Raw genomic sequence first — 8,543 nt, forward strand, 5'->3', positions numbered from 1 at the left:
ACTTCAGGGTCTAGTTGTTGTAGTTGATCTCGGGTGATTATTTTCCTATTGATTAGTTGTCCCGCGACTCTTCGTGATGTCTTGCAGTCTGCCGAGATGCAGTGGGCTAGGTTATCTTGTCTGTCGAGGAGATTGGCGCGTATCTCTTGAATAAATTTACTATGCGTTAATGGTAGGTGGTTAAGATCTGTTACGAATTCCGTGAATCGAGGGGCGTAATTTCGTCCTTTACTGGTAGTGGCTTCGGGTGTCGGCTTATTCAGTGTGTCGGGCTGTTCTTCACGTATTTTAACACTACGACCTTGGGGCTTACCGGAGTTTTGGTTTGATTCAGATGAGGTGAGTGGTTGAATTCGTTCCGTAGTTTGCTTGATCGTTTTATCGACTACGATCGGTGCCTCCGTTGCGCTGCTATTGTCAGTCATACTGGCATTTGAGTCAGAGGTACCAGTAGAAGTCGAAGTGTCTTGTAATGCTTTGTTTCGTCTTCGTGGGGAAGGGTTGGTGGATTCATGTGCAGATTCATGCGCTCGTATTGGGTGCTGGTCTACATGTTTCATTCGCTTGTGAGCGCCGGTAGATGAAGATAGCGTATCCGGTTCGCGAGCACGTGTTGGGTGTTGGTGAGCTATTTTGGTGCGTTTGTGAGCGCTGGTAGACGAAGACAGCGTATCTGGTTCGCGAGCACGCGTTGGGTGTTGGTGAGCTACTTTGGCGCGCTTGTGGGCGTCAGTAGATGAGCATTCTGTATCGGGTCGTGGCCGTTTTGAGGTAATAGGTAGAATTCGGAAAGAGTCGACAGGTGGATTTCTGGAAAGCGCGTCTGCGTTAGAGTTCGCTTTTTTATGTTTTGTGACGTAGGAATATTCTTCCAACTTCAGTCTCCAGTGCATTAAACGAGCAGTCGGGTCCCGTACGTTTTTGATCCACTTGAGTGGTTCGTGGTCTGTTACCAGAGTAAAGGTTCTACCGTAAAGATAAGGACGAAAATGTTTGACGGCGTAAACGACTGCTAAGAATTCTTGTTCGGACACCGAGTAATTGATTTCGGCCTTTTGTAACACCCTAGATGCATACGCGATTGGTAAATCCTCGCCATCTTTGTCTTGACTAAGTATTGCTCCTATTGCATACTTTGAAGCGTCGGTTGTTAGGACGAAGGGTTTTTCGAAGTCTGGATACTGCAGTATCGGTTCTCGACACAGATTATCGCGTAGTGTTTCGAACGCAAATTGATGTTCTGCTGTCCATAGGAAAGGGCTATTCTTCTTTAGCAAATTATTAATAGGTCTAGCAATTTTTGAAAGGTTAGGAATGAATCTTCGGTAGTAGCCTATCAAGCCTAAAAATTGTTTGATCTGTTTAGGATTCTTGGGAACTGGGTAGTTTTTTATTGCTGATATCTCCTCCGGATTAGGTTTCAATCCATTTTGAGTGATGACGTGACCTAGGTATGCTACTTCTTTACGCAGAAATTCACATTTATCTGGCTGCAGAGTTAGTCCTGCATCAGACAATCTCTTCATGAGTTTCCGAAATTTGGTTTCGTGTTCCTCCAAGGATCGGGAGTAAATGACTATATCATCCAAATAGACAAACATATCTGTACCCTGTAATCCCGATAGAACCTGATCCATTAGACGTTGAAAGGTGGATGGGGCATTTTTTAAGCCAAATGGCATTCTAGTATATTCGAAATGGCCGTGAGGAGTCGAAAAAGCGGTCTTTGCGCTGTGATCGGGATCCATTGGAATTTGGTGGAACCCAGAAGCCAGGTCGAACGTTGAGAAATATTTTGCGGAACCTAGCTGATCTAGGATATCGACGATATTTGGTAGCGGGTAAGCGTCGCCAATGGTTTTTTCATTTAATTTCCGGAAGTCAATGACCATTCGCCACTTCTTTTCGCCGCTAGCATCTGATTTCTTGGGGATGATCCAGACCGGAGAATTGTAAGGAGATGAAGAATGTGTGATAATGTTCTGATCAAGGAGTTTGGTCACTTGTTTTTGTATTTCGTCTTTGTGTACTCTTGGGTGTCTGTATTGTTTGGTATGAATTGGTGCGTCATTGGTAGTAGGGATCGTCTGGCTGACTAAGTTTGTATGTCCCAGGGTGTCACCCGGGAGGAAAAATAAATGGTTGAATTCGATAGCAAGATTAACTATTAATTGTTCTTCTTCGTCGTTAAAATGATCCAATCGTAAGTTTTCTTTCAAAATCTCAAGGCGTCTCGAATCGTAATTTGGGGATGTGGGAAGAACGCGATTCTCGATCCTTTTTTGTTTTTCGTGTAAGACCTGTGCTAGTAAGACCTGTCCGCTGCTTGCAGTACTTGTATGCGGTAGGTGTGTTTTTGCACTGAGCGTGGCGGTGCTCGCGAGTTCATCGACTTCTTCTAGTGTTACGACTGGTCTTCTTATTTCCACAGCTGATTCGTTGGAATTTATTGCATAAACGTAAGCAAACCCTTGTTGGTTGGTAACCAGGGCCTGACCCAGGAATATGTTAGCGCCTACTTCCAACTGTTCTATGAATCCCGTTTTTACAGAGGGATTCGAAATTTTTAGTGCAATCACCTGGGCCGTTCGTGGTGGTATCAATATGTAGTCTTCGTTTAGGAGTTTGAATGGTTTGCTAGTATTGTTCGGTATTATTTTTTCTGTATCGAAAGATATCGTTGCATTTTCGTTCCGTAAAAATATCGATCCTAAGATTCCGTCTTCTTGTATCGGTAACAGATCGTCGACTATATGGAATATATGAAGGTTGTCACCGATTCGAATGCTAGTTGTTCCTACTACTTTTATTGGCTCATGTATAGCACTGGTAACGTGGATCTGATCTTCGAGTAATGTACACGGAACATGCGGATGTATTGCTCCGAGTTTAATTATGTTTACATCAGCACCGGTGTCAACTATAAATGTGCTGGGTTGTCGTGTGAGTTCACCGGTGGTTATTCGAACCTTCGGTGTTTGTGTGACAGATGTTATGAGGATACGCGGTGGTGTTTTTGTGTTGGTTCTATGATTGTTAAAGGGAATAACGCCGGTTTCGCGAGAAATAAGGTAGTTGTTTTTGAAACAGATAGTCGCCTTTTCCGAACGTAAAAAGTCTGCACTCAGTATACCGTCTTCGATGATAGGGAAGGAGTTATCGACAAGATGGAATTCGTGGCGTGTATTAGCTAACTCGATGTAGAGACTTCCTATTGTTCTGATGGATTCTTCCGTTATCCCTGAAATCTGCCTAATGTCCGTCCTTGTGACGTGGACTCTTGGGTCGATTTTATCGATTTTCAACAAATTAATATTAGCGCCAGTATCTATTATTAGTGTCACGTACCCATTCAAAGACTGCGGGCATTGTGTTCGAATCTGTGGATGGCCAGATTCTCATTGTACGGAGCTGACGTTTGGTTTGGACGCTGCTCCGGTTTGAGGGAGGTCGATGCGTCCGCGCGGCCGTCCCTGAACTCGTTTAAATGGTTCGCGTTGCCTGAATATTCGCGATGTTGCTTTGCTTCGTATGAAACTTCTGGGTGGATGCCTGTATCGCAATTCTCGTTCGAGTAGTCTTGTGTTACGTAATTAACCCTGAAGTTCGATCGTGAAGGATTTGGTGTGTTATACTGTTGTGAGCGTTGCCTGTCATTTCGCGTCTGGTCTAAAGGTTGGTTTGTCGGGTCTCTTGCTCGATATTGGGTATTGGGATTGTTCTGTTGTTGACGATTAGTGTTATTTTGGAAAACTCTTGAATCTTGTTGGAATTTTGGATTCTGGGGATATTGGGACCGATTTGAGCGGCACTCATCGTTTGAGTGGCCTTTGCGACCACACTGCGTGCAAGTTGTGTTGTTGCGCTGTCTCGTTCTGCACTCCTCTATACTATGACCTGCCTTCTTGCAGTATCTACACACTACTAATAGGGAAGGTTGTTCAGGACAATATTTGTCGATGTGATCGGTTAATTTACATATACTACATTTTATATGGTTTTGTGTTTCGTAGTTAGTATCACGGTATGAGGCTAGTTTAAGTCTATCTGATAATAGTTTTTTAGTCTTGGTGGCCGTGTCTATAGCCATTTGTAGGGTTTGTGGATTCTCGTGAGCTACTCTTATTTCTAATTCGTCTAGTAATCCTTTGATAAATCTTAGTCTTGCGGTCTCTTTGATATTTTTCTTCAGCACTTGAGCATCACTGATAGATTCTGAGGCATCCATTGATTCGCACGCTTGTCTTAACAGATGTTTTATTCTAGCACCGTAATCCAGAACACTCTCGTTTCGCCTCTGTGCCGATTGTGCGAGGTCTAGCTGGATATCGGGGAGGTGTTGTTTAGACGCGTAGGCCTGTTTTAGGCAGTATAGCAAATCTCGAAGAGAATCCGGATTATCTGACTCTACGAGTATATATTTACTCGCGTCGCCTTCGATTTTCGTGCGAATGAGTGTGGAGAATAAATTCAGTTCTCTGGCTAAGACAGCTTGTTTTGCGCATTCTACTTTAGTTATGAATTCGGATGCGGGCATATTAGTGCCATTGAACGTGGGAATCAGAGCTAATGCATCTTTAAGAGGCAGGTGCGGAAAAGTGCCTTCGGTAGCCATGTTGTAAATTTTAATCTAGGATTTGTCGACTTACAAAGTGAAGATGAAGAGGAGGAACGGAATAAAATGTTGCATTCTTCCGTGAGGATGTTGGTCCAGCGATTTCGTGTCTGTAGCCGGTGATGACGTCGGTGTGCGTTGTGTCGTACTAGAAGTCGTAAAGAATGAAGATGTCGTCGTAGTAGCAGCAGGAGATAGTCTTTCAGCAATATCGATTTGGAGATACGGATTTGTCTGTGACATTCGTGTGAATCAGAGATCGTTGATTGCGTTAACGTAGAATATGGCTTTCAGAGTGTCTTCAACACTATCACACAGTGGTATTACTTTTTTACTAACATCACTGAGCCTGCACACTTCAGAACCGGTCTATCAGATGGCACTTCATGCGTAGCACACACGTAAAATTGTATCACTGAATTTCCGGAAAGCGAAGGCCACCGCTGCCACCAATGTTACGTCCGTGGGTAGAGTTTACTCCTGAGCGGAAGGAGTAACCTGGTTGGCTTCGCTTTTACGTTACAGGTCAACCGGAAATCAGGATGGGATTGAATAAACTGGAGTATGTTGATACGTCGATTACAAGTTTATTCCGTAGAACATGAGATAGCGGTCGGAATGAGTTGTGTGTTGCGAAAAGATATATATGAAGGCGAGATGTGGAATTGTCGAGTGTCAGAATAGGAGTGTCCCTCAAGACGTGAAACGGACGGGTGCAGAAAAGGTGTCACAAAGCTAGGAGTAGGGAATGGAATTTGAAGAGTAAGCGTGATAGTGAATAGCGTGAGACTACGTAGAGATAAGAGGACAGGACAGAACTGTGGGAGAGTTAGCGAGTAGGAAAAATAGAAAGAAGTGGTATGTTGGACGTAACACGGGGGTGTCAATCGAAATTAGGGGGGGGGGGGGGGGGGGGGTCAGCTGAAACTGTTATGAGGATATGACTTGAGGATCAGAACGGTAGTTTTTTGCATTGCTCGAGGGCGCGTTTTTCCCGCGGGCGATGTTTCCGTCTATATGTTTATTTGGCCCTGCATTGCTTTTATTATTACGCGGAGAGGATCTACATCGGTCTACTGTGTGGTCTCCGCGATTACAATTGTCGCAGTGTAGTTCTTAGTTTCTGTTGGGTACGTTGGTCCGGGTGCATTTATTGTGGAAGTGGCCCATTCTGCGACATTCGGTACAAAATCTTCCACTTTGCAGACGGTGACATTCTGTGACGGAGTGACCCTGGTGGTTACAAAATTGACAACTACTAGGCAGAGCATTAACGTCGCCAGCAGAACAGGTGTTCGGATCGAGCGCTTGGGTGTAAGGTCTGGGCTCGGTACGAGGCGCTGGTTGATGAGCGTAACCAGGTGTGGGCAATGACATCAGGGGGGGGGGGGGGGGGGGGATAAAGGAGGCCGCGGAGGGCACCTGAGACAGAGGAGCACTATGGGGGGTAACGGCAGGCACATGGGTGGAGCAGGGGTAAAATATTGTGCAGAAAATTGCATTTGACGGTTAATTAGCTCGGCTTCTTCACCTTCGGCGATCGTGACGGCAGTTTCGAAGCTCGATAACTGTCTGATAGTAGCGATTCTCCACTCAAATTCCGGCCGAAGCCCTCTAATAAGCGATCTGGAGGTATTCTTCTTTAGATTATTCAGTAGAAGCGTGGCTGAGTCTGGTGGGTGCTTGGCTATGATCGCTGTGCTTATTTCTTTAGATATTGCTCTGATTCTGCACGAGTAATCTATGATGCGCTCATATGGTTGTTGTGTAATTCTATCTTATTGAGCAGATAACTGGCGTATGGGGATATCCGGGCCGTATGCTCGCCTGAGGGCAGTCATGAGGTCCTCGACGTCATTACAGTTGATGCCTATTAAATATTGAGAAGCGGGGCCTGTAACCTTTGATTGCGCAAATTTGGCGAAAGTCATTTCATCCGGAGCTTTTATAAGATTCTCTACGTGACGTAATTGTTCTACAAATGAGTCAAAGGGCCGTTGTTGTGGCCGTCGAAAGGGGGGATTATCGACAAGACATCTTTTACCGATCAAAAATTTGAACCGGTTTCGTTAGTTGGTGCCATGTTGATTTAAGCAGGGTATTGCAAGTACGGGAATAAAAATATCAACTCAACACCAAGACTGAGAGTAGACTTACAGGGCGAAGGTAAACGCAAAAACGGAGTACAGCATGGTTGTAGGCAGCTAGACGCAGGTGAAACTTGAAGAGGCGATAAACGTCATGCGTCCGCACGAGGAGGGTATAAATGTGGTACTCCGTGGCATGTTGATAAATAAGTGTGGTAATCCAGGTCTTAGGGCGATGCCACTTTCGGGTCCGGATTCTCGTCTTAACAGAGTTGCAGGAATCCGAATGAGCGGGAAGGGTCCATTCAATATTTATCGGTTCGGAAGGTGATGTGTTCAGATGCGGTGTGCGGCTCATCTTGGCTATCGCACTGAAGTTGCACTCGCTACACAGTTATCCGACGTCGTACGTATCGGTGAATTCCAATAGTATCAAAATGTGACGAAGTTATTAAAATTGGGGACTCTTTGCAGAGCCCATGTTCGTGGCGAGTTGAATAGGTACAGCATGCCTGTCACAGTACTTTGTGGGCCAGAGTTCGTTCGTCACATGGCTATCACTGATTGGTACGGCGTTAGAAATTTTGAGCACTGAACACTTTCGTAGAAAACATGCAGCACTGCACTGACGGGTAGGTCGACGGGAAAAACCGCTGCCACCAAAATGTTACGGGGTGGATTGCGTAGGCTCCGATGAGCGGTAATCGGAGCTTACTCCACGCTCAGCCAAGGTGTCATTTGGCTATTATAGGGTCCGTTCACGTCGACTATGCACTCGCGTGCTTCTACTCCAAGTACAGGAAGTGAATGGAATAGAAAGGGATCGGTTTCAAGGGAAGGTAAACGATTTAAAGTATATGATTGTTTATTAGTAGACAATGCAACGGAGTCGGTCGAAGGAAAAAGGTATGGTCTTGTTTTAGAGGGATAGGTGTCTTGCTTGAGCGCTAGGATGGATCTGCTTAGTTCAGCGGGATGTAGAAGGCAAGCTAGCCGCGAGTTACAGACGAATCTGCTGACTCGCGGACGATAAGAGTAGACTACAGAGCGTAAGGTAACTAAGAGTGTGGGATAGGAATAAGAAGTCTGGAGGACGTAACATCATTCGAAAATTTTATACATTATTAATCATTATTTTATTTTACACACAGAAAAAAATTATTGCAGGAGAAGAAATTATAATATCCTTCACAAGAAGTTTTTGATTATAATATGAATTTTAAAACGGTCAGCCTGTCATTTCGAATATGATACCCTGGTCAGGTTTGCTAGCTGCGATCCCCATCCCCACGTATACCCCATCCCTTTGTTATACGAGCCCCAACGGAATTTTGGACGTTGAGCAGTCAGACGATGCCAGTCCTTTGCAAGTATTAGTTATGTGAATGAATACGTTGGGTATAACGTCGCTACGGAAAATAAAATGATATAAATAATTTGAAAAAATTTTTTTATCAAAAAAAAATTAAAGATTCAAAAAAAATGATGAATAATTAGACGATTTTGCACAGTCCATTCAATTTATTTGTATTGCGTGAGAAAAAAAAAAGTATCCCTCCGGACTTGAACCCGGGACCGCCAGAGTCGCAGCCGTGAACCTTGCCCACTGGGCTGCGCTCGCTTGATCGGAAATTATATTACTTCAACAGTATAATAGGTACGAGTTTAAATTCCGAACGATTTTTCTCGAAAACTATAAGCCGTTTAAAAAAATCCCTGTACTCGGGTACTCAGGGTAGGTCCCTCTACAACATATCTGAGACACATCAAAATCCGTGAGTGACAACCTGTAAGGTCCCTTTGTAAGAAAAACTATGTTCTTGGACTCGTCGAGTTCACGA

The sequence above is a fragment of the Neodiprion lecontei genome, chromosome 7, assembly GCF_021901455.1.
Source record: "Neodiprion lecontei isolate iyNeoLeco1 chromosome 7, iyNeoLeco1.1, whole genome shotgun sequence".
NCBI lineage: Eukaryota > Metazoa > Arthropoda > Insecta > Hymenoptera > Diprionidae > Neodiprion > Neodiprion lecontei.